Raw genomic sequence first — 25,945 nt, 5'->3', positions numbered from 1 at the left:
GTAAAGATTAAAAGGCACGAAGTTTTCTGTTTCATTAAACATGCTGCACAGCCAGAGTCAGCCACTTGATCGAAAAGAGGAAAACCACAATTAGAATCTTTGGCAGAGGAGTACTGTGCCAAATGAAAAAGTGGTGCGTAACACTGCTTCCTACCTCCATCACCCTTAACATGCACATTTTTATCTCAAGGGGTAAAAACTCAGGGAGAGGGGATTAAACTGTATACAGGAACCCAGAGCGGCATTCAAGGAGTCACATCTGCTTGAAATCTCTCAGTCAAGAATGAGGAACTTTGCAGTGAGAAAGAACAAAAACCCTATGGAGGAGCCTTCCCGTGTATTTAACTCAAGCCTGGGTAGGGCTGCAGTTTTTTCCTGTGGTTGAAACCCAACTCTATGCCTTGCCCTTCACTGCCAACAATGTGCCAGGCACTGTGCCCAGCCCAGCGAAGGCTCTCTCCAAGGAGGACCCTGGGGAAGTGCAGAGAATTTCAGAAAACTCCAACTGCAAGCAGTGGTCACTAATCAGTGTATTAGCAATTCAAAGGCAATGAATGACAATCCAGTCTGCCCTTTCTCAGCTCTAGGGGCCAGTACCTTGCTAGGTGGTCTGCACCTTGCTAGGTGGTCTGCAGGCTTATCTCATTTCATCCTCACAACTACGCTGGGCAGCAGGTCCACTTCAAGATGAAAAACCCAAGCCTCAGTGATGTCATTCAAGACCTCAAGGCTAATGAGTGGCAGACCTGGAATCCTTGCCACCTCCCCAGTCTCTCTTTTGGGACATTCCTCCCTACCCCCAATCTATTTTCTAGTCTGGCTGAGCTATTTGCAGTTTTTGCTGAAGACACCAGGCATTTCTTTTCTCTGCGTCTTTGTTGAAGCCGTGGTCCCTGCTCAGAGAGCCCTGCCCTCCCACCCCCTTGTTGGGATCCCTGCATTCCTGCCCATCATTTAAGGCCAGCTCAGCAGTTACTGCCTCCAGGAAAACCTCCTAAACCTCAGGCTCTTTGGGTAAAATTAAACACAGAGATATGGTTGCCCTTCTCTGAATGTGCCACAACCATACTTATTTCTCGGTTTTATGAATACGGTTATCCGTCCACTGAAAATATCCTTTATTCACAGGCACACACTCGGGCACAAACATGCATATACATAGACACTCACACATGTGCACACCAATGCCTCTTTCCCCTAATCTTATTCATCCTTCAGGTATCTTAGAGGTGAAGGGTTCTAAGAAAGCTTCCTTATTAGGTGCGTAGAGCCCCCTCCCCAGAGGGTGGCCTCTCTGCTTCGTAGCCCCAACACAAGGGCTTCCTTCCTATCACACTTCATACTGGTTTGTCTTTGCTTCCACATCCTGATCAAACTTTGTCAGGGTGGTGACTGTGTCATTGTCCCCTGAGTCAGAGCCAGTCACATAAGAGATGTTCAATAAATACTTGTTAAAATCAGTGAATGTTCACCCTGCCTGTATCCTTCTTGGCCTGTGCCCCTAGACTAAGGGACTTGAGAATTATGCGTTCTAATGTCTTGTTTCAGCTTTGGTTGGTATTGTCTTAAAACAGGAGGTCCCATGCTTTTATGGCAGGAAATGAAGAATCCTGGAAGAATATAAAGAACTCCTTGCCAGAGGTGCTTTTGAGAATGAAACATGCTGGCTAGACGATACTGTGTTTCTAACAATTAGAAGTAACTTGGAGTGGAGGGAAGCATTAGTCGAGAGAAGGAAAGAAAGATCTTCCTGAAAATTGAAGCCCTGCTACTATACAAAGTCATCATGAGAAGTTTACAAAGTCATCATGAGAAGTTGTCTATTTACAGGAAACTTCCGCATGAGCTACTCCCTCCACTACAATGGTTCAACAATCACCTTGACGCTGAAACACTTTGTTCGCTTTGGGGAATTGTCTTGACTCACCTTATACTTGTTAAGAGAAATTAAACTGATTTATCACGCATATAATAGTTAAACTCACTGACTTGAGATCTCACATTCCTGGTCGTATTTAGTCTGAGTATTTGAAATGGTTGAGAGTCTCCTTGTTCTTCCTTGACATCACAGGGTGAAAATGATGCTTTCCCTCTGTGGCCTTCCTCCCCCAAACCCATAACTCTAAGCTAATCATGAGGAAAATGTCCAACAAACTCTGATTGGGGGGTATTCCACAGAACATCTGACCAATCCACCTCAAAACTATCAAGGTCATCAAAAACAAGAAAGCCCAAAAAACTGTCATAGCCAAGAGGAGCCTAACACAAAATGACTAAATGTAATGGGACCCCCTGGGTAGGACCCTGGAAGAGAAAGAGCACGTTAGAGAAAAACTGAGGAAATCCATGTAGAATTCGATAATATTTTAACAATACTGGTTCACTTAATTATGATTAATATAACATACTAATGTCAGATGTTAATAATGGGGGGAAATTGGTTATAGGTATATGGGAACTCTCTATTCTAGCTTTGTAATTTTCCTATAAATCTAAAACCATTCTAAAATCTCTAAAATAAAAGGTTTATTTAAAAAAAAACCCATGTAGAATCATAACTTCTTTCCATAATATGTCCTTTCTTTCCCTCTTCTCTCAAAATGAATGCTACCCTGTTTTTTCCCTCCACTCTTTTTTCCTTTCTTTGTTTTAATAAGCACAGTCTTCAAGCAACTCCTGCAAGTGATCATGCAAATGTCTTGTAGCAGAAGGATGACAAGAGAATATATATGGTAGACCGGTTGGATTCATGATCCAATTCTTCCTGCATTCATATACTGAGCCCTTGGTCATGTGCTTCTTGGTTTATTTCCCCACCCCTTGAATTTGGGCTGGCCTAGTTACATGCTTTGGCTAAGGAGATGTTAGCAAACAGGATGCCATCAGAGGCTTGAGAAAGGGCTTGAGCATTTCAACTTGTTTCTGTAACATCTGCTGTTGCCATGTGACCTGGTCTGAGCTAGCTTGCTGGAGGATGAAAATCATGTGGAGTGGAAGCAAGCAGAGGCACCCACCCTTGATCAACTAACTCTCACTCCCAGACATGTGAGCAAACTTATCCAAGATCAGCAGAGCTACTACCTGACTCACAGCTGACCACAAATGTATGCGCAAGCCCAGGCAAGATCAAGTCTAACCCAGATCATCTGAATCCCATTGGCTCCTGAGCTAAAGTAGTATTCAATGGTTGGTGGTTACACTGCACTTTTGTGGCAATAGAAGACTGATACAACACCCGACTAATACACAAATATTAGTCCATCTTGACTGGATAGAGATTTCTTGGTAGAGATGGAAAGAAAAGTCCTGGGAACCCCTACCCCCAAAAGAAAAAGCCATAGGACATCATGACCTGGACTTTAATTACCAACTCCAGCTTCATCTCTGACCACTTCCAGCATATATCCTTACTCTCAGTGATACCAAACTCCCTAAATGTCCCTATCAGTATAGGCAGTTACTCTTCTATAGTGATTAAGCCTGTCAGGCTCTCATGTCAGACTGTGCGGGTTCAACTCACCACCCCTGACTCGGCAAATCACCTAATTAGCTCCTTCATATGTAAAACGGTGACAAGGGTAGTACCTATCTCATAAGGTCGAGAGGTTCCAATGAGGTATAAATTGCTTTAAACAGGAGCGGGTACATATAGTATACCCTCAGTAAATGTTAACTAGTAGTTTGGGTAGTAGTAGAAATAGCAGTAGTAGTAGTAATTGTAGTCATACTAGTGGTGGTGATGGTGGTATTCTCAGACTAACCTGTCCACCCAGAATGCTAAAAGAACTCTTCTTAAAATAAATAAATAAATAAATAAATAAAAGAACTCTTCTTCACCTGGATAATTTTTAATTCTTCCTTAAGACTCCTGTTATCTCCTCCAAGGAGACTTTCTTGGCCCTAGGACAACCAATCTTTGTGTCCTTCCTTCGCACTATTAGGACCCAGTACTTTTCCATTCCCCTCAGCCTTGGGACATGACTTTGAGATGATCTCTCTATGTAATTGCCTTTCCTTCTAGACCATAAGTTTCTTGAGGACAGAATACCTACCTCACTGTCCTCTGAGTAACTCAAATTGCAGCTTCAGAGCTACAGGCACTATGCCTCTTAAGATCTAGATGAGATTGTCTTGACCTTCCATCACTCATCTTGAGGAAAGTGTGGGGACAATTCCCAGGAAAGTGGGAAATTGAAACCTGAGTCCCAGCTTCTACCAACTGAGTCAATTCCTTTTATACTTCATCCTCTCATCTAATACATGCTTTCTCTCTTCCTTAAAATTTGGTTCAGATCTGGAATTTGACTAATCTTATTTGCAATGCATGAACTCACTTGGTACAGAAAGCCGACTTTATGAGAGGTTTATGGAAATTATGGGAGCGAAGATGGTATTATAGTACAGCGGCCTAAGCATGCTAGAATTCTATAGTGGGCAACCCTGATTTTCAAAAAATTCCTCAGCTGCTGCTTCTCTCCCAGCATCAGCCTTTATCCCTCTTTCCTCTTCTCACCCCTCCATGCTCAAATTTCTGCTGATTTCTTACACATAAACTTTTTGCTAACTTATTCCTTATCTTTAACTAGACCCTTTGGGGAGGGCTAACTCACAACCCCAAGTGATACTTCTTAAAGAGAGTGCCTTCCTTAGGGGAAATTTCAGGACTGGTTTTTATGGCTTTTATACTACTAGCCAGCACAACACCCAGCTCATGAACGGTACTGTAGGTATCAATTTAAGTCAAATTTTCAGGAGACATGTAGATTGATTTGGGTAAGAAGGAGCTCAGATAAGAGATAAGAGACAGACAATGAAAACCAAGCAATGGACTGAGAGTTTGCTTATGATTCTTATAAGCTTTAGTCTTCTTAAACTCTTCATTATCAAAAAGAAGAAATGTTATATGTACCAAGTTTCAGACAATATAGAGCCATAGTTAAAAACTCTCTTTGGAGTCTAGATAACCCTGAACCAAAATCTGGCTCTGTAACTAACCATTACCATCATCAAATTATTTAACTTCTTTGAGCCCAGTCTCTTTAGCCACAAAATGCAATTTATAGTACATAAGTCATAGTCTCATTGGAAAGATTAAATGAGATGTATGTGAAATGTCTCCATAACCCTAGACCACAATAAGAGCTGCATGAGTAGTATCTCTCATCTAATGAGGATTTGGGGTCTTCATACATCCTAGGAAAGAAGGAAATCCCAAGAGATACAATAGAGAGGCTCTAAGGTATCCATTATACATTATCCATTAACTTCTCTCCTCTGCATCCAGATGGTGCTTGTAATGAAGCACCCTTGGAAGAAATGAGAAAATAGTTACTCAAATCATTTTCTGTGTTCCTTGGCTCAGATGAGGCTCCCAGTTGAGAAAGCCTGGAATAGAGAGAGGCAGAACAGAAGAGCTTGATTCCTAGATACATGGTATAAGAAGGAGGGTTTCTTGGATATTTGAGGCCTGGAAGGAAAAGAATGATCTAGAACTTTAAATAGTAGAAGATCTTTGTGATCTCCTCACCTGACTCTCTTATATGGTTTCTCTTCTTTTAGAAAATAACATCAAGTCCCCAGTTTCACAAAGGATGCCCCCATGTAGACTCTTTGACCTTAATTCCAATTACAGTTATACATCACAGCCTAGTGCAGTAGGGATTGAAAGAAGGTGTTCATTATACAACTTTTCACTTGTGCTAGTAACCAAACCACACTTTTTAGAGAGTTTGGGGAATGCTATGTAAGTCGAAATAAAAGGCAACCGTATGTGCAGGGAGAGGCCCCATTTTTCCTAACAAAATACCAATAAAAATATAATTTTAGTCAAAATGAATATATAACATTTTAGGGGTACACAAGAAAGACTCATAGTTCTGTTCTCAATATTTATTATGACAATTAAGTTATACCAATACATCTAAAATAGTCTCATATATAAAATTCTATGAATGTGGAAAGACTGTATTCTCCCACATGCATCTTCAACATCAATGTCTTTGTCATGACTAGAGCCATTTTTGGGAGTTACCTCAATCAGTTTTCCAGAGCATATCATCTACACTTCTGCTTAAGGGCTATGAGTTAATCCACAAATCATAGTCACATAGAAAATGTAACCACAGCAACAGTACCCATGTTCCAAACATTCAAAAATTTTGTTTCTGTCGGTCTTCTGGTATGTATCTGTGTTACTCAAAGCATAACCTCTTAGTTCTATTATTTTATGAGGCCTCTGTTTAAAGCTCATTTGTACTTTCCCCTATCATTTACATTGGACAAACAGAATCCAAGAAAACTTTTTGAATCTAGGTTGGATTCTAACTAACTACATTAAAAGAACTCAGTAAGAACCTTAAATTTGCATTGTTTGAGGTCATTTCAGACTAATTCTCTTCCTCCACTATTATATTGGTGACGGAATAAAATACATTGTGAAAGCATGCCATAATTTGTGACACTCCATGAGGAGAGGAGTTGAGGATGAAGAAACCCCCTTTTCTTAGGGGTCATCAGGGAGTGAGCGGGTAAAGACCTTGCCTTATTATCGGGACATACACAGTAACACTTTCTATAAAATCTATTTCATCCTATGAATAGCACAAACATATTGTAATGTATTTGTGGTGTTATAAATTCTAAGTTGTTAAATCTTTACATTTATCTTTACATTTAAAATAACACAAATTCTGTATTTTTGTTTTTTAATATTTAGTTGAATAGTAAATTCCCCAACTTGTAAATAAAGCCTACCACATCAGCCCCTCTTCCCCATACACATCTCCATCTTTCTTGTCTTGACTTTTTGCTTTCTCATTCTCTCAAGCAACACTGAAATTTATTTGTTCATTCAAGCAATACGTCATAAGCCCCTGTACTCCTTAGTATCTTATTAGCTCACAAACCTCAAAAGACAAACCAGCCTCATGTGGCCACAAGTCAATGGCATGTGATGCCAATTCATTATGATCATCTTCATTAAACTTAGTTATTTCTTATTCTAATTTAAATAGAGTTGGGTTGTTTCTCTTGCTTTCCAAATGGTGCTTAAATCAGTTTCCTTTATCAATCTCTTGACTTTTCAGACAGCTCTCAGCATGACCAAAAATGGAAAGGCTGGAATGAACCAGACATTGAAGGGAAATTCAGGCCTGCCCTAGCAGAAAACTCATGCCAGAAAATGGCGCAAGAGAATGTACAAAAAGAGAACCTGACCAGATATTTGGACATTAATTTCAGGCAATGGGAAGCCTCTGAATATTTTTTAGCTGATAACAGACATAAAAAAAAAAAAAAATCTACAGGCCACTTAACATGAACATTAAGAACACAGTCTTTGGAATCAGAGAAAACATTACATTAAATCTGTTTGCTTAATAACTACAGGATCTTAGGTATCTCACTTCCCATAAACTTCTGTTATTTAGGTGAACATAATAATATACACTTCAGAGATTAGAACGAAATTTAAAAGACAATGAGTATATAATGGTTAGCATAGAACTTGGCATATAATAGGTACTCAATAAATGGTAGCTGTCAAGTCATATTACAAAGTCATGTTTGGGTAAAAGTAATCTGTTAGAAGTGGGTACACATGATAGATTAGAGGCAAAGAGATGATTGCAATATACAGGAAGTTTGGGTTAATGGCTTGGAATCCTACAAGATTTGGTGATTAAGAGAACACTTGGGACAAGACAGAGGACAGACTAAACATGACCAAGACAGTTAGCCAACTAGTCATCTAAACCAAGGAATGCTAGTGCCTTCCAGAAGGAATGTTGGGACAGACAGAGAAAAAAAGGATAAAAGCACTAAAGATAACCCAAAGAGGCCAGCTAATGAGCTGAACAGGGGAACATCAGTGCTATTCTGAAGGAATGTCAGGACAGGGGAAAGAAAAGGATAAACTTGCTTGTGTTCCCTCTCTCACTGTTTCTCTCTCTGTCGAATAAATAAATAAAATCTATAAAAAAAAAAAAACCAACAACCTTGCCTTTAAACACATTGAGATTAAAATGATGGTAGCACAGCTAAGGAAAATGTTGGCACATGTTTACTAGGAAGTTGAAAGCATGAAACTCTCAGTAGATAAGTCACAGTAAGAAAAAGAGACTTTGGAAAGCCTTCCATTGTCCACAAGGATAGGGGGTGGGGGATGGGACACATGAACCACATCACATTGAGTCCATGGGGAAGGCACTCTTACACACTGATTTTATTTCCTTCCCTGCTCGACTCAAAGCTCCAAGAGTGCAGAGAACCTGTGAACAGGAATGCTTAGCACTGAATCTTCAAAGCCAAGCTCAGGGTTAGGCTCAGAGTAGGCTCTCCCATAATATTGTTCTACTCATCCATCATGCTTGAGATAATCAGAGACCACAGCAATTTTGGGTTTGATACTAAACATTTTACAGTCATTGTCTTTAAAATCCACTCAACAACTCTTTGAGCTGTATATCATTATGTTGTTATTATGTTCACCTAAATAACAGAAGCTTAAATTGGAAAGAGATGCCCAAGATTTTGCAGTTATTAAGTAATGAACTTACTATGGTCAATCTGATTATCTCATGCACTTCGGAAGCTCTAATCATCCCTTCCTATGTCTTTGTTTCTTGTAAACTAGGCAAATTAATTACTAGTAGGAAATATCTTTCAAAACTGTTTTGTCAGGCAGCAGAATTGAAGAATGGTAAGACCACCTGTGATGGGGAAGAGATGAAGCTGCTATGGGCAGGGCTTTCCAAGGAGAGGGGATAGAGGCAGTCAAAAACAATATAAAGGTCAAGAATTCTGGAGAACAAAAAGGTGTATGATTCAGCAACATTTGCCTGAATGACCAAAACAGGACCCTCTTTGGGGGTTGGGGCTTGCGGGGGCCAGTGTTCTATAGAAGAGGATCTAACCATGTCCCTGATGGAAGGGAGAGGAAAGCAGTCCCAGTTGGAAGACCAGTTTGGCTTAGACCACCCCTGTTTGTGCAGTCCCTCCCTGTCAGGTTGGGACTCTGCTTGCTCACACCTCACCAGCTCTGCTGGGTACTTTCCTCTGTTTCATTCTAGACTCACAGCCTGCCATATTCCAGTGCCTGTGTCACTCTCATCACCCAACTGGAATGAATGTCATCCTCCAGGCACACTTTTCAAGTGGAATCAGTACTCACCTCTCTTTACAAACAGCAAGAGGGAGAGAGAAGGTAGCCATGGAAAGCCCAAAATTCAGATAACTGAAAACCAACCACATTTGAATGAGGCTATGATCAGACAGGCTTTTCAAGACATTTCTACCACCATCGTGATGGAGGGAATAACTCTAGATGGCCTAAGGAAATCAACCCTACAAAGATCAAAACCACTGCACCTCTTCAGTCTCCCGAAGAGTTCTATTGTGTGTTGCCAAGTCAAAAGAGGGGTTTCAGGAAATATCCCCCTTAGGCAACCTGAGTGTGTTATAGTATTTAACATATATACTATAGTATATATAGTATAGTAAGCATTCAGAATCGACTAACCTTGCCCTTGGAGAAACAAAACCAAAACAAAACAAAAATCCCTAATTACTAGCTTTGCTTTCCCTCCCCCCAAAAGGAGGATGGAATAATAATGAATCAGATATTTCCCCTCTAACATCAAAATCTAGGGTGTGGAACTGACCCACCCTTGTGACTGGCTGGTCTATAGCAGAGGTGACTGCCAAAAATAGGGATTTGAACCACAAACCCAAATACAAAACCACAATTTGAGGAAACCATGTGCATACCTTTTCCCTAGTCCTCTTGCCCCTTGAAGGGGAAACCATCTATGGACAGAGTCCAAGGCTATTTTTCCTTCTCTGAAGTGGTTGGTGACCAATCTTGTTTTACAAGAATGAAGAGGGACTTCTGCTAACTCCAGAAGCAGAGATTGCCAAGCCTGGGCAAGGCCTGCTGATGCAGGAGAGCATATGATTATCACCCAGTTCTCTGAGCATATTAACTTCAGAATATGCTCTGGGATGCACTGGAAAGGTGTCTTATTGGTGTCACACCAGGCCTAAAATTGACCCCTTGCTAGTCCCAAAGCTCCTTAAAAGCACAGATTTTATCTGTCTTGTCCCCCGATGCATAGTACCTAGCACACGATATGCACTCAAAAAAAAAAAAAAAAAAAATCAGTTGAATGAATGAATAGATGCCTCAAGTTTGGTTTCTATTTAGAATTAGTGATTACTTTAAACAAAAGACCCCTGGCATATCACTGGTCCATACCAACAAAAGAGCTTCTGAAGGTGAGAACAGATGTGTAGGATGGCCCACAGGGTTCCAGAGACTTTCCTTTCCACTAACATTTCAGAAAAAGCACTGATTTGGGATCAGATAGAACTGGACTCAAAACCTGGCCCTACCACTTTTTCTCTGGGTAAAGTTGGGCAAGTCACTCTACTTCTTTGAGTTTTGGGTGTCCCTCTGTCAAATGGGAACAGTAATACTTATTTTGTATGGCTTTTGTGAGAATGAAACAAATAGGGCATGTCAAATGTCTAATACAGTACCAAGCCCATAATCTGTATTAAATGTTATATAGCATTGCTGGTGTGATCATCACTACCAAGGACAAATAGTGAGTGACTTCCCAATGTCTGTTATCTCCATCCCTTTCCAGACACCTTTTTCCCTCTGCCCAAGTTCATGACAGCAAGAAGGAAGACCACGCAATTCAGTATTCTAGAGGTCCATTCATCACAAACCTTTTCTATCTTAGCCAGTATTAGGCTGCTCAATGGTAAAGGGAGGGAAAAAAGAGACTTTATTTGTAGCTTTTGCCAATTTCCATGGTGTAATCTCCCAGGGGCCAATTTCAAGCCAGTATGATGTCATGAACACAGAGGGAGTAGGAGACAAGTACTAACACATCCTCACATGTATTTTTACCATTCTGATACAATAGCTGTAAATAATCTCAGTACAATAGATGTAAATAGTAAGGAAATGATTGTAATAGTAAAATGCAGTGAAATAATTAAAAAGGATATCTTGAATATTCCTTACCTTTGCTTTCATCACAGTTTGTTTGACTCTAAGTTTATATAAAGTCCGATAATGGCTATGTTACACAACCAGCTTGCAAAATTCTTGAAAATTTGACAAACAAACTGGTATGACCTGGTTCCAGCACATTGCTCATTCTAGCTACGTCTGCCCGATTATCAGTGTCATCAGAGTGGAGTCAGGCATAGGCAGTAAGCGTGGACACTAAAAGACTCCAATGACTTAGAACAAGACTTCTCTAGAATTCAAGAAAAGTTTCAGGGCAATAAATTCTCCTTGGGCCTCCTCTAAAAACACCTCCAGGAGAAAGAATCCTTCCTTCAATGAAGAATCTCCTTCAATGATCATTCAGTTCTCCTAGTTCAGTGCAAGTCAGGACACGGGAATACCGGACATTTAACCTGTCAAGTTGGAGTGACAGAACAATATTTGGAGAAAAGGGCACAGGCCATCACCTGCCTCTGCTGCCAAGTGACTGTGTAGCTTTGGGCAAGTGACTTCATCTCCCATGGCCTCATTTTCATCTCTGCAGAATGGGGACAGCACCTACCTATACATGTGGCTGATGAGATCATGTATTCCAATTATCCTTGTGAACTGTGAAGCATCATAAAAATGTAAGGCATTGCTCCTATGTGGGGAATGATACAGAAACCTAGAGTCAGAACAAGATGGGTGGGGAAGACAAGAGGCAGGAGGTATCCAATTTCAAGAAGACAATGGAAGAAACCAGGAAGAAGAGTTTTGGAGTAGGAGGAGGATAAGGGAAGTGGGCGAGAGACGGCAGTGAGTAGCCCATTGCATCTGTAGGCATTGCCTCAGTGTTTGTCCAGCCCTCTGGTCACACTCACTACAGTTGGTTCTTCCTTATTTCTTAACAGTTCCTGTATCATACTAGGACAAGATTTTTACACCATCCCTACCACCAAGAATAGATTCTCATGCCTCATGCCTCCTCAGACTATATACCATGTGCCCTTGCTGCCCATAGGGACTCCTCATCACGATGGAGCCATCTCAATGGCATTGTTGGCCTTGGAATTCTCTGGCTTCCAGCACTCGATTTTGACCAAAAAAAAAAAAAAAAAAAAGGTCCTTTATGAACTCAACCATCTTTCTGTCTCTGTCTGGCATGGGGCTTGAAATACTGCTGAGCCTCAAATGAGAAAAAATGAAAATCAATTTTAATCAAGGCAATGGCTTGCTTCTATAATGCCTGCATTAATCAGGCTTGTGTGTGTGTGTGTGTGTGTGTGTGTGTGTGTGTGTGTGTGTGTCCAAGGATTCCTGATGGTCTCTTTCAAAGACTATCTTCTCTGGTCAAAGAGGGACAGAAATGAGACAGATGGGATGAAGTTCAGTGCTGAGACTTTTCAGATGAGACAGGCTATATAGGTAGTGGATGGCTTCTCATTACAGGAGGGATGCAGAAGAGACTGGACAATCTTTTAGTGTGCATGTTGCAGAGGTGTTGGAAGCACCCAATACAGTGGCTTCTCAAGGTTCTTCCAATCCTGAGACTGTCTTGCTACTATTCACATACACCCTTCCTCAGGTCCCATTCCTCAAGTTTCATAGCAGGGTTTTTCCACCCTTTGGCAGGGCTGTTGTTAACCCTTCCCCACTCAACACACTCAGCCAATTAAATTACAGGGAGTCTACAAAACAGTATTCTTCATGAGGCTACATCTTTCCCACAGTGTCCCTAAATCCCAGCCATAGTTACACTCCTTAGTAGTATTTGAGACCATCATAAAAACTTGGGTTCAGAAATATTTAACTTTATAGATAGGGAATCTGAGGCCTTGAGGATCACCTCTTAATTTTATTTGTATCTGTCCCTCTATCCTATTTTGCTGGCCCCTGCCTTAATCATCTCTTAGTTGGACAAGGGCACTAGGCTTCCACTGGAGACCCTATACCAGCCTCTCTCCCCTCCAACTCATCCCCTTCACAGCTCTGGAATGACTATTCTGAAATGCAAAAGTGACCATGTTCTTCTTCTGCCTACAATTTTTCCATGGCTTATCACTGTCCACTGGCATGAAAGTCTTAGTGAGCTTGACTTATTAGGTCTTTATGAACTGTGCCCTCCCTTTCTTCACCATACAGCCTATGCTTTGGTGGTGCAGATCACAATTCATTAACTGAAGACACTATGCAGCCTCATGCCTCCATGTTTTGTGCAAGTTCTTTCTCCTCTGAGAACAGTGCCACTTGATCCATCATCACTCCTACTCCACCAAGGAAAGACCTCTTCTCCTCTTAATGCCCATCTCAAATACCACCTCCCCTTGAATACCTTCCCAGAGACACTCCAACAGATTCAAACCCCTCTCCCTTACGCATTCCCATAGAATCTGGTACATCCCTCATCTCAGCACTCATAACTCTCCTCTTTCATTCATCAGTGTTACCTATATGTCTCTCCCAGAGCTGTGCAGACTGAGTTATATTCATCTCTATCCCCCAGGGGCATAAAACAACACATAGGTCTTTTAGAAATGACTTGCCCAAGGCCACCACACTGAAAGAGGTCGTGCGTGAACTAGTTCCTAATAAACTCATTTCCTCTCTTGCTTTCCCTCAATCCCTCAGATCTGATTGTTTTGTTTACCTTTCCTCATTTTCCTTTCCATCCTTTTGTAACACAGAGAACTGACCCAAAAAACCCTAATTTTCACCTTTAAGCTTCCCTGATTGAGTCATCCAAAGTAACACCACTAACATCTGGCTGCTCTCTCTGCCTCTCCATCTGGTTATGAACTATGATCCAAAACAAACACATCTGGAGATTCTCCCAGAGAGAAATTTCGAAGAAAGGAAAAAGATGGAAGCCAATTTTTTCCCAAAATACTTTCATATTCATTATTGAATTCAACCCTCTTCACATCCACTCATCCCACTTAATCTTCCAGACAAGTCAGTAATTCAGAGAGAATGGAGGACTTACCCAAAGTTGCATAGCTGGTCATAACTAAGACTACAGATGGCTTCAGGGTCTCCTTAGGAGCCCCCAAGTTTCTAAGAAAAGCCAACTCATTCAACCATTCATTCATTCACTCATTCAGTTCTTACCATAAGCAGGGCAATATTCTAGGTCCTGAGGATACGGCAGTAAAAAATGAAGTCTCTGTCCTCATGAAGCTCACACTGTAGTCCCTAGTCTTATTTTTTATGAATTCATCTGAAACACAGGAAAGACTTATTTTTCAAAGAAGCCTTGAGCAAAAAGAAACACAGTGAATATAGAGTCAGGAAACCAAAGAGAATTTGATTCCAACAATTGTTCTAGGCCACACAACACATGCTGGTCCTTTATAAAGCAAGACTTTGCTTCCCAAGGAGAATTCCTCCCAGGAAGACATAACTAGCTGGCTTGGCACAACTTTGGAAAAAGAGAGGCAGAATCTGGCTGTAAAACTCCACATGGTAAAAGTCAAGGTGTGCAATGTAAAAATAACCAAAACTCATTTTCCTCCCAAACCACATAACTTGATTTAGGAATGTGTTGAATTTCAGCCCAAAAGAACACAAACATGAATGGATTACTGTACAGGTGCTTATTCCCCTTGATGGCTTTAGTTCCTTTCATTCTCTCATTGTTTGGGCTCCTGCCAGTCACTAAGGGCAAAAGAATAGGGCTAGATTCAGCTGTGACTAACCACATCAAGTCAGTCTTTGTCAACCAAAGGTTATGGTTATACCAGGTTATTAAAAAATCTTACACTAGATAATATAGAATACCTGCTGCTGAGTCCCTGTGTCAAAATAGGCAGTCCTTCCCTTTCCCTGGGCCTCAGTTTCTCTTGCTGAGACTAGTTAGACATCAGCCCAAGGAGGCTTTATGGACTCTGATAAGTTAAATATTCCTGGACCCCACATTCGCTTATTCAATAGGGATTCATTTGACACTGGTTATCAGCTGGCCAAGTGATCAGGAGACTGAGGCAGACCCAGTCCCTACCTACACGGGCTGATTCTTACACATTTCTCTTTGAAGCATGCATTTCTCTCTTGTGCATTTCTCACATGGGTTGTTCATTCTGTTCCTTAATGTGACAACTATTTATTAATTCATTCTGTATGAAGCATGGCCCTAATGTACTGGGAATCCAAAATTGAGTCTGTTATGAGACCTCTTTCCAAGATGCTCAGATTAGTAGGAGAACTATGTACATACATATATACACATCAAATTCATCACAACCAGGGTAGAAAGGGATAAATGGATTGAAGAGACATGATGAAAATGTCATGAGAGATCAGATCAGAGGAAAGCAACTTACGGGTCCACTATGATTTAGCAAACATCTACTAAGCCCAAACTCGGTAGTGCTAAGTGCTTTTAAAGATATGTCCTCTTTGAATCTTCACAACAACCACATTGCTATCCCCAGGTTGCCAATAAGGAAACTGAGTCTCAGAGAGCTTCAGGATAACTTGGTCAAGACCAGAAACCACTAAAGTACTGGGACTCACATTCAAGTCTGTATGCTTCCATCACCCCTGCTTTTATACCTGTGAAGTTTCCTGTTTTATCACCAGGCACCCTATTAGGGCCTACAGTTTAGGCACCCTGTTGAGCTCTTGAGATAGAGAATGAAGAGGAATTTGGTTTCCAATCTCATCAGTTTGGTCTGGAAAAAAAATGTGACTCTGACCCAGACAAATTTTTCACACTTGCAGGCATGGCTTTGGAATGAAGAAATCCCAATCAGATGAAGACAGGGTTGTGCTAGGCAGAGGAATAGAGACATGAAAGATTAAAGGAAGCAAAGGGTCCAGAAAACTGTAATTCAAAGGGGGGGTGCCCAAGGAAGAGAGGTTTGCTGGATGCTTTGGTAGCAAGCCATGTGCAGCTTTAATTAGATCTTACCACATTTTGTCTGAAGACTATTCTGAAGTCCCTAAGGCTGTATTGGGTAACAAGGAAGAGAGGTGAATATGAGTCTGAAGAAATTCACGAAGGATAAGCAAGAATTGACTCCAGTATCCTCATGGCTGACTCGAACTCAGATTGTCCTCCAGGCACCAACCTCCAGGACAGGAAAAGATCTACTGATTAAGATGAAAAATTAGTTTATTTTAGTCTCAAAAGATGAGAAGCATGCCAAAGACATGGCTTGGGGCCTCTGAGAGTTTCTGAAGTTCATATGTGGCTTGGAGTAGCAGAGAGGTGAACATAGCCAAAGGGCCAAGAGCTCTGCCACAGCATGAATGCAAATCTTGACTCTGCCTTTCTCACTGTTGAGCTCCACAGTGTCCTTCATCTCTCTGGGCCTTGATTTCTTTGGTGGAAATAGGGGGAAAATATTATTGACCTCCCTCATGTAGCTTTTGCAAAAGTAAGTGAAATTGCAGGTGCCTGGGTGGCTCAGTGGGTTAAGCGTCTGCCTTCAGCTCAGGTCATGATCTTGGGGTCCGGGGATCAAGTCCCACATCGGACTCCCTGCTCAGCAGGGAGTCTTCATCTCCCTCTGCCCCTCTTCCCTGTTTGTGCTCCCTCCCTCTCTCTATCTCTTTCACGCGCGGGTGCACACGTGCACACACACACACACACACGCTCTCTCTCAAATAAATAATAAAATCTTAAAAAAAAAAAAAAAACAAGTGAAATTGTGCATGTGAACTGATTCAGCAGTTTGCCCACACCCGGTTAACACTTAATAAATGGTAGCTGACATTCAACTAAAATGAGCAATTTGTGTGAAGAGGAAGATTGAGCAAGTGTTAGACACTCAGTGAGTACCAGGTGCTGAGCAGGAATTATTTTGTTTAGTCCTCACGATGATTCTTCCAAGGAGTTACTAGCATCCTAATTCAGCATCCTAAGAAACTGAAATTGAGGTTTTGTAATTATACCTAATCTTTTCTTCCCCCCAATGTCATTTCACTCATTCATAATCTGGAAACTGATTGCCTTGGATTCAACTCTTAATTCCACTACTTCAACCTTTGTTATGTAATGTAGCTTTCATGTCTTCAGCTGAAACTCAGTGTTCCCATATAAACTGTAGACCTACTGCCCCTAGTTGTGTAAAGAATTGATGAGATGTCATAATGTAACGTGACGGCAGCCCCCACTGACCATTCAGAAATGACGTTGGCCTGGTGGTGAATGTGCAGGGCTATGAAGTGGTGGAGCTGGAGTTTGGACCTATGTCCAAAGCTCAGGTTCTTTCCTCTAAATCACATGATGGGGAAGCAACCCCAGTGTGCAACTCTGTACCCAATGGTAGGCTACATGACCTCTAAAGATGGGGAATTTCCCAAAGGGATCTAGCTGCTCCAAAAAGTCTTTCTAAACCTATCTCAGTGCTTCAAATTCCTACTGTTAGTTTCATTTCATTGGGGCAGAGTTCAATGAAAAGTCAAATGTTTCCCTTGAGAGGTAAGGTAACCATATTAGTTCTTGATAATGTGTTATGGACCTCCTTTTGCATTTGAAGGCCATCACCAGCTAAAAGTGGGATACAGGAAGTAGAAAACCAAAGGCATACACTTCAACAAAATAAACAGAAACATCAGGAAAAGACTACCATAAAGACTTCCACCACTGGTTGAACAGACATGGAGGTAGGCTCCCAGAGTGAGACAGCACAGAGCAGGAGAGAGAAAATGAGACTCCTAGTCAAGAGACATGTGTCATAACTGATAAATAAGTTCTAGAGAAAAGCTATACAGCATAGTGCCCATAGCTAACAACACTGTGCGTTTACTTTAAATTTGCTAAGAGGGTAGATCTTATGCTAAGTGTTCTTAACATTATTATTACTATGATGATTATAATTATAATAATAAAGGGGATGGAAGGAAACTTTGGGACATTTTCGTGGCCTTAGTGGTGGTGATGACTTCTCAATCCCAAACTCGTTGAGTTATATACATGAACTATGTACCGTTTTTCACATGTCAGTCACACCTCAATAAAGATTTTATTTTACTTATTTTAGAGAGAGAGATCGGAGCAAGGGGCAGAGGTGAATAGGGAGAGGGGAAGAGGGAAAGGATGAAGGTAAGCAGACTCCCCACTGTGCACAGAGCAGGATACGGGACTCAATTCCATGAGACTGAGATCATGTCCTGAGCTGAGACCAAGAGCCAGATGCTTAACCAACTAAGCCACTCAGGCGTCCCCCAGTTTTTAAAAAGAAAGAAAGAAACTTGGGTCAGTAAGTGCTCTTACCGTAACTCACTGGGTCATCTCGGCTAAGTCTATTCCCTCTTCCAGGCCTCAGTTTCCCTCTCTGTAACAAAGGGCTCAGGTCAAATATTTCTAAGCACTTTCCAGCACTGACAGTCTAAGTCACTGGAGAGCAGCCAAGAGGAGACTGAATGGGGTAGGTGCTCCCTGGGGTATCTTGAGAAGATAAGGAGAAGTTAAGGAGAGAGCTGGGGTGGCCTCTGGAGACAGGCTTTCCTGAGCAAACAGGGACCTGACTCTCATTGTCTGACTATAGATACGGGGCCATCAATCCCCATCCCATTTCCTGGATCACTCCTAAGATCGACACTCAACTCAGAAGTATCCAAAACATCTTGGGCTTGCATTATTCTATTAGTTTGGCTGAGAAGAGAGGTCAAGCTGATTTCCCCAAGTCAAACATCCTGAAATTGAATTTATAGAGAACTTACCCCAAAAAATGTCTTTTGTCAGTCGCCAAGTTGGAGATGAACTTCAAACCCACCCACATCCAGTGCTCCTTCAGCTTTACCAGAGAGACTCCAATTCTGATTCCTCTGAAGCAGTGGTTCTCCACCTGGCCAACTGTGTCCTAACAGGGAACATCTGGCAATGTCTGGAGACATTTCTGTTGTCCCAGTTTAGGTGAGAGGAGTACTGCTCATAGTTGAGGTGAGTAGAAGCCAGGGGTGCTGCAAAATGCCCAAACATGCACAGAGTAATGCCCACAACAAAGATGTCCCTGGCCCAAAACACCAGTAATGCCATGGTGGAGAAATCCTGCTCTAGTGCCCACCAAAGGCTCAGCTGGCTTTTCAAGTTATATCATCAGGAAACCTCCTTAATAAATTACCTAATGGCTAAGATAAAAGAGACGTGCAGGTCATACAGCTCCTGATTCTTTGACTCTCTTCATTGGACATTTACATCACAAACAATATAGGCTCCTTGTTAGGTGCAGAGATGGTCTCTTCTCTACCTTAATGTCAAAGATAAAGTCACCTTGAGCCACATTTCTACTGAATCAGATCATCTTCCTGTTGAATTCCTAGAGATGGAAGATGGAAAGATGAGCCCGAGCCAGTTTCAGGACTGGCCATGGACTGTTCATACATCAGTTTCTCTAAGTCACTGCCTTGGTTTCTTCACACTTTCTCACACCTACTCTCTGATTGAGGCAACACAGCATATCATTCATTGGTGCTACAAACACCTAGTGTAACAAGGTCCATGCTGGGCACTGACTGGGGGTTGCAGAAAAAGACACATTTGCTGCCCTAAAAAAAAAAAAAAAAAATCATATTCTAGTGGAAGAGGCAGACCTGTCCACAGATGCTCACAGCACAGCAGAATAACTGCCTTAGTGGGAAGCTCCAGAAGATGCTTGGTCAGGGTTAGGGATGAGAGAAGTTTCCCAGGGGGGAGAGTGAACTCTAAGCTGAGGCTGGCTAGAGTTACCAAGGCCAGAGTCAAAGTGGCAGTGTTCGAAACCAGGCGAAAACATATTCAGATGGTTAAGAGAAGGGAGAGCATGGGGATTGCCTTCCAGAAATTCTGAGTGGTTCAGTATGGCCAAAACCAAGAAAAAGAAGGAAAGAGAAGCCCAAGGTGAGGACGAAGAGAAGCTGGAGCCCAGATGAGAAATGCTCCAGGGCCAGTTAAGGAACAGGGCTTTCTCCAGGGAAGGAGGACGTAGAGACCTGGTCAGAGGCACAGCTGAGAAGGATCATTCTGTCCTCCCTGTCTGGATGGACTGTGAAGGTCAAGAGTGGAAGCAGAGAGCATCTTTTGGCACCCAGGGAAGAGGTATGGTGACTGGCCCAGGGCAAGGCAGAGAGAGGAAGAGAAACAAACAAATGCATGGTGAGTGTAATGGTGGGCTCCTGGCTACCTCTTGGCTGTGGGAAGTGAGGAGGGAGAAGTCAAGAATGACTCCCAGACACCCAGCTTGGGTGACTGGGGTCACTAAGAAAGGGGACAGAGTGTGGAGCCAATTAGGGGCAACATGTTTCAGTTCTGGTTGTACTGACTGTGGATTTTCCCACCAACCACTTTCTCTGCTGGTCTGAAGCTTTAAAGAAATCCCCAGACATCCGGACAGTATGGGACATGGATGAGGTGATACACTGTGGTATGAGGTTTCCATCCACCCCGGGAGCACTATGCCACACCCAGGGCTGAGGGGAAGGAATGAAAGGCATGTCAGCAGTGTTCTTCGTGTTGTCCAATGCATTATTTAGCCAGAGAAGGACCTGGTGTGCCAAGCATCTCTCTACCTCATTTTGACCTCCAGCAACTTACAACATTGGTATTACCTTCAATTTAACAATGCAGAAATGATGCTCAGGAGGACACAGTGACCAGTTCATCATTGTGGAGTTGACATTCCAAACAGGTCTGCTTGTTTTGGAGTCATGTATTCTCATTAAATCAACTGTATTGTTCGCTGTTCAAAAGACCCCCTTGTATTTAGAAACCTTTAAAGCAGTGAGGCATTACAGGCTCTGATGTTGGGAAAACATGGGTTCAAATCCCAGCTTCATCATTTTTTAGTATCTCAACATCCCCATTTGCAAAGCAGAAGACATGCACATCCTTTGGATACTTATATGGGAATCTCTTAGCGCTGTGGCTAACATAAAAAAGTATTCAATAAATGTGATTATCATTATTATGCTTAAGTACTCTTAGGTCAATGGTTCTCACCCACGGCGATTTTGCTCTCCCCACCCCCAGGACGGCAATGTCTGGAAGCGTTTTGGTTGTCACAACTTGGAGGAGAGCTGCTCCTGGCCTCTACTGGTTAGAGCCCAGGGCTGCTGCTAAATATTCTATAATGCACAGGACGACAAAGACTTACCCGCCTATAACATCAATAATGCTAAGGTTGAGGAATCATTCAATTATGAATGATCTAATCTCACTTGTGCATTTCACCAAAGAAAAAATTCCCCTTCACCAAAGAAGGGGAAAGGGACTCATGTCCTAGAAAGGGATTGAAGGAAGATGCAGAAGGCACTGTCGACAGAGTTGGATGTCTAGAATTTTCACTGTGAGAATGTCCCCATACCTTTCCTGCCATCCTGTTTTGGGACAGTGTTGGGACAATTCCTTTCTAGCCTCTTCAAAAGGAGAAAGGATGGTCCAGTGAGGGGTGCCTTGGTTGAGGGCATCCTGGCTCATCCCCCTGGTGGCCACAACCCAATCCAGCCGTGTGTGTCCCAGTTAAAGGGAGGGATCAGGGATATCTGTCACACAACATAGCCAGTGCTTTAGGAGCCTTGTGTCATTGACTCTGCATAACACGTGGTCCTATTGCTGTCATCCCACTGGGGATGATGAGGACACCAACGCCTAAGGAGACAACATGGTTCACCCACAGTTACACAACCAAGGGATGTTGTGGGGACTGGCAGTTGCGCAGTGGGGCTGCTGGGTCCACACTGACCCATTTCTCAAGACTGCCACCAACAAGACCCTGGCCTGGGCCTCCAAACCCACTGTCTCCTGCATGTTTATAGGAAGCTGAGCAAGCTTCTTCCAAATACATAATTTCAGTGTCACTAAAATCCCACTCAGCCCGAATCACCAGAAAGCACCTTTCACTGGAATAGTCCCTTCTTTTTTTTTTTTTTAAGATTTTTATTTATTTATTTGACAGAGAGAGACCACAAGCAGACGGAGAGGCAAGCAGAGAGAGAGAGAGGGAAGCAGGCTCCCGGCTGAGCAGAGAGCCCGATGCGGGACTCGATCCCAGGACCCTGAGATCATGACCTGAGCCGAAGGCAGCGGCTTAACCCACTGAGCCACCCAGGCGCCCCGAACAGTCCCTTCTTTTGCTCCACAGATAAGAACCATGGATCTGGGTGGGTTCTCAGCCAAAGAACCAAGAGGGGCTGTCTTTCCAGAGATCCAAGAGGGGTTGTGGGGCCTGAGATCACATAGCAAGGTCGTGGCTGGTCTCCTGACTCCTGTCTGTTTCGTATTTGGAAACAGGAAAGCAAAAGGAAAAACACCAACTCGGAAAGTAGCCTTCTCCAGGGCGGGCAGAGGCCTAACCTCTGGGCAGTTTCCTTCTGAGCCAAAGATATTTGCATGAAGTGATTCCCCAAAAGACCTTGGAGAACAGATTTTCTTGTCTCCTTCCTCTGCCAGCTAGAGCAAATGAGACTCTGGATTGTTAAAATAGCAACTTAAAAGGGGTAAGTAAAACTGCAGAATGAAAAAGAAAATCTATTTGCAGATTCCAAGCCCAAACATCAGTTTCAATTCTGCAAATTTTCAAGCCAGGACCTAAAGATCCACTTTCCTTTTTAAAGAAGAAAAGGGACACTTAACTGGTTCCCCAATGTCCCTTTCATAGCATCCACCTTTCAGCGAGAATGACATTGATTCATTCATTATTCCATAGATCCCTTCCTCCCCAAAGGTATTTTGAGGCAACGGTCAAAAGTACAATATTGGGGTGGGGTGGGGAAGGAGGGGATCAGAGTCATGGGGAAACAAGAGTCAGATAGGAAGATGAGCCAGGGAAAGTCAGCAAACAGCAATGAACAATTCTTACAATAAGCTTCCTTGTAGCCAAGCCAATGACAAAAATCAATCCCACAATGCCCATAAGGGAAAAATAAGATTAGTTGTTCAGGAGAAAAAGAGCTTTTTTTGTTTGAGACTCTGAGATATGGGGAGGTTGTCTGTTGCAGCAATAGCATGACTTACTGACAAATCCCCATCCCTCCACCAGCACCCCAGCCAACCCCTTCCCTTTAAAGGCACTCACCTAATGTTGAACAAAGGAATGAGCACCAGCTCGGTGTCAGGCTCTCTGATTTCCAGGTGATGTCCTGTAATCTTACCACTAGATTAGGATGTTAACACCTTTTATCCTTAGAACAGAGTTTCTCAGTCTTGGTCATATGGACATTTGAAAATGGGCAATCCTTTGTTGCTGAGAGCTGTCCTGTGCCTTGTGAAATGTTTAGCAGTACCCCCTGGGACCCACAAGTTACCAGTAACACCACTTCCCCCAGTTGTGACAACCAAAACTGCCTCTATCTTTGGCCAGATGTCCCCCAGTTGAAAATCACTATCCTAGACCTCTGATTGAAAAGGCAAATTATATAGCCTTCTCTCCCAGCAATCCTTACCCCCTAACACAGACACCACACATCAAAGACAGGACAGCCACAGTCAACACACCTGCTTAGAAAGAATGGGGAACACACAAATCCTGCCAGGCAGACTTCAGGAAGGCTCCTGCTCTGGGTGAGGGACTGTGAATCTCTTCTCAGGGTAGCTCGTGTTTGTCCATGATTCTTATGAGCACTGGGTCCATCCTTTGGGAGCCATGACCTTCCCTGGACTCATATGAAGTGGGTATCTGATATTACACCCCTCCTTGGGCATGGTTTCCTTAGTCTAGTTTCTATTCCTGGAAGTGGGCATCCCAAGAGTGCTCCGAGACTCAAAGATTTCCTAGACAGACTCATGATGTCTTTTGCATTGTTTCACTCAATAGCATAACAGATTTCTAATCTATTTGCAGTAACTGCCAGCAAAGTTCCCTTTAAGATTCACTTCTCAACTCTCTTTTTCCTTGATTTTTCACTTCCTTGCTTCTTGTTCTCTTAAGCTAATGGCAGCTACCAGCAGGCTATATGGGAAAAAATCAAAGAAGAATCTGTTCTTTTCATCTGCTCTGTGCTCTGAGTCACCGTTTTTCCAACTGAGAGGTTCTACTAGGCTGTTGTCACTTAAATCCTTTGTGAATCCCATCCCTTATTGTGTAGTATCTAAAGCAGTATGCTATTTCAAATTCAAGGCACTCCACCTCTTGTCCCAATCTCTGCATCAAAATAATGAACAATAACTCTCAAAACAGACAAATTCTAAAATTTTGGTAGATCACACCCTAAAGGTTTATTTCTCACTTATTCAAAGTCCAATGAAGATAGGCTTCCCCTTTCTGTTTTGGAGCTGCAGATGAGCCAATTGCTTCTAGATCCCAAGCAATGAAAGACAAGATTTTTAAAAGGCATCAGGGGATAAACACCCAGTAAAACCCCGGTAGAAAGATCACAGTGCAAGTGTGTTTCCTCTCCCTCTCTCTCTTTTGTGGCCTTGGCAAACTGTAGCTATAATACAGAGGAGAACCATTCGTGGGGACAGTCACCTGGTGCCCCCAGGAGCATCACCTTCCTCAACTTTCTTGTCTAGTACTGGCTCTCAGACACTGGAAGGAATATCAATAAATCACAGATAAAGGACTAGCTTAGTGAGAGAGCTAGAGACAATAGTAGGAGAAGCCAGTTCTTATGGGTTGTGTCATTGTTCACAAATATTTGCTGCCCCTTTTTGGGTGCAGAGTTCCCATGCCCACCTCTTGGACATAAGACTCTGGTCAATGCAACATGATTGAAGGTGACGTGTGTCACTTCTGGTAGAAGCTTCCAAGACCAGTGCATGGAAACCCACATCCTCTTTCTTCGACTACCACAGGTCAGCCATGTTTTAGGTAAAGGCTGCTTGCTCAGCCTGGGTCTTGGGGTAAATGGGAATCAGAGCAGTGGTCCCAGCCTACAGCAAATATACAGAGTAAGCAAGTGGCAAGTAAACAAGGGTCTCTCTTTTTGGCCAAAATCTACTCAGGGTTCTGTGAACTCTTCTCAACTAGGCTCTGTCTTTGGAGCTCTGGTGTTTGTCTCTGCACTACCCCATCTTAGCAAAAACCTGCCAAGTCATTCTAGCCAGAATCCTCCTTCCCCTGTATCTGATCACTCTAGATATCCAGTCAGGCTCTTCATCCTCCATCCTCTCCCAGGTCATGTCTGCTCACCCTGGCCTGCCTTCAGTAAGAATCCTGTTGGGTCAGTCTAGCCAAAATCCCCCTTATTCCCGATATTTCTTCTCGGTAATATTCCATCTGATGATCCGCACCCTACTCCTTAGCTACAGATTTTCCACTTGCCCAGCTGACCTCAGAGCCAAGTGCAATGTCTACCAGGCCCCATCGAAGTGGTCCCTACACCCACCGTGATAGCTCCCTTTCAATAAAGTCTGCCTTACCATTCTTTAGCAAGGGTCCTGAATAATTCTCTCTCTCTTTTTTTAAGATTTTATGTATTTATTTGACAGACAGAGATCACAAGTAGGCAGAGGCAGGCAGATAGAGAGGGGGAAGTAGACTCCCCTCTGCTGAGCAGAGAGCCCGATGCGGGGCTCGATCCCAGGACTGTGAGATCGTGACCTGAGCCGAAGGCAGAGGCTTAACCCACTGAGCCACCCAGGTACCCCTTGAATAATTCTCTCTTTAATGTTAGAATACTATTTTTTCTTTAACACAAGAACTCAACCTTTGGTCCTGAGAGCCCCTGAGATCCTGGGATTGTCTGTTACTACAGCATAACTTAGCCCGTGCTGCCGCTAATACGAGTGAAGGAACTGCAAGTGATCCTGAAGAAGAGAGAATGCAGAGGGAACACGGTCATTGTCATCAACCACCTGAAGAGCTAAGCAGAAAAATAGCACTGGATTTGCTAGTGCGTTTCTCCCAAACTGGAAGACACAGGGAAGTAGCCCAGCTCAAGGAAGAATGTTCTGAGGGTCAGTACTGAGCAGTTGGTCATTGGCTGTAACTACAGAGGAGCAAGCAGGTGTCTGGGAGGGGAGGATAGGAGGAGGGCTGTGATGCTGTGAGTATAAGGAAAATCTATACCGTAGGTGACTTT

Source organism: Enhydra lutris, unplaced genomic scaffold (genome assembly GCF_002288905.1).
Source record: "Enhydra lutris kenyoni isolate GAN:26980312 unplaced genomic scaffold, ASM228890v2 scaffoldscaffold13, whole genome shotgun sequence".
NCBI lineage: Eukaryota > Metazoa > Chordata > Mammalia > Carnivora > Mustelidae > Enhydra > Enhydra lutris.
Note: the sequence above shows the minus strand (reverse complement) of the source record.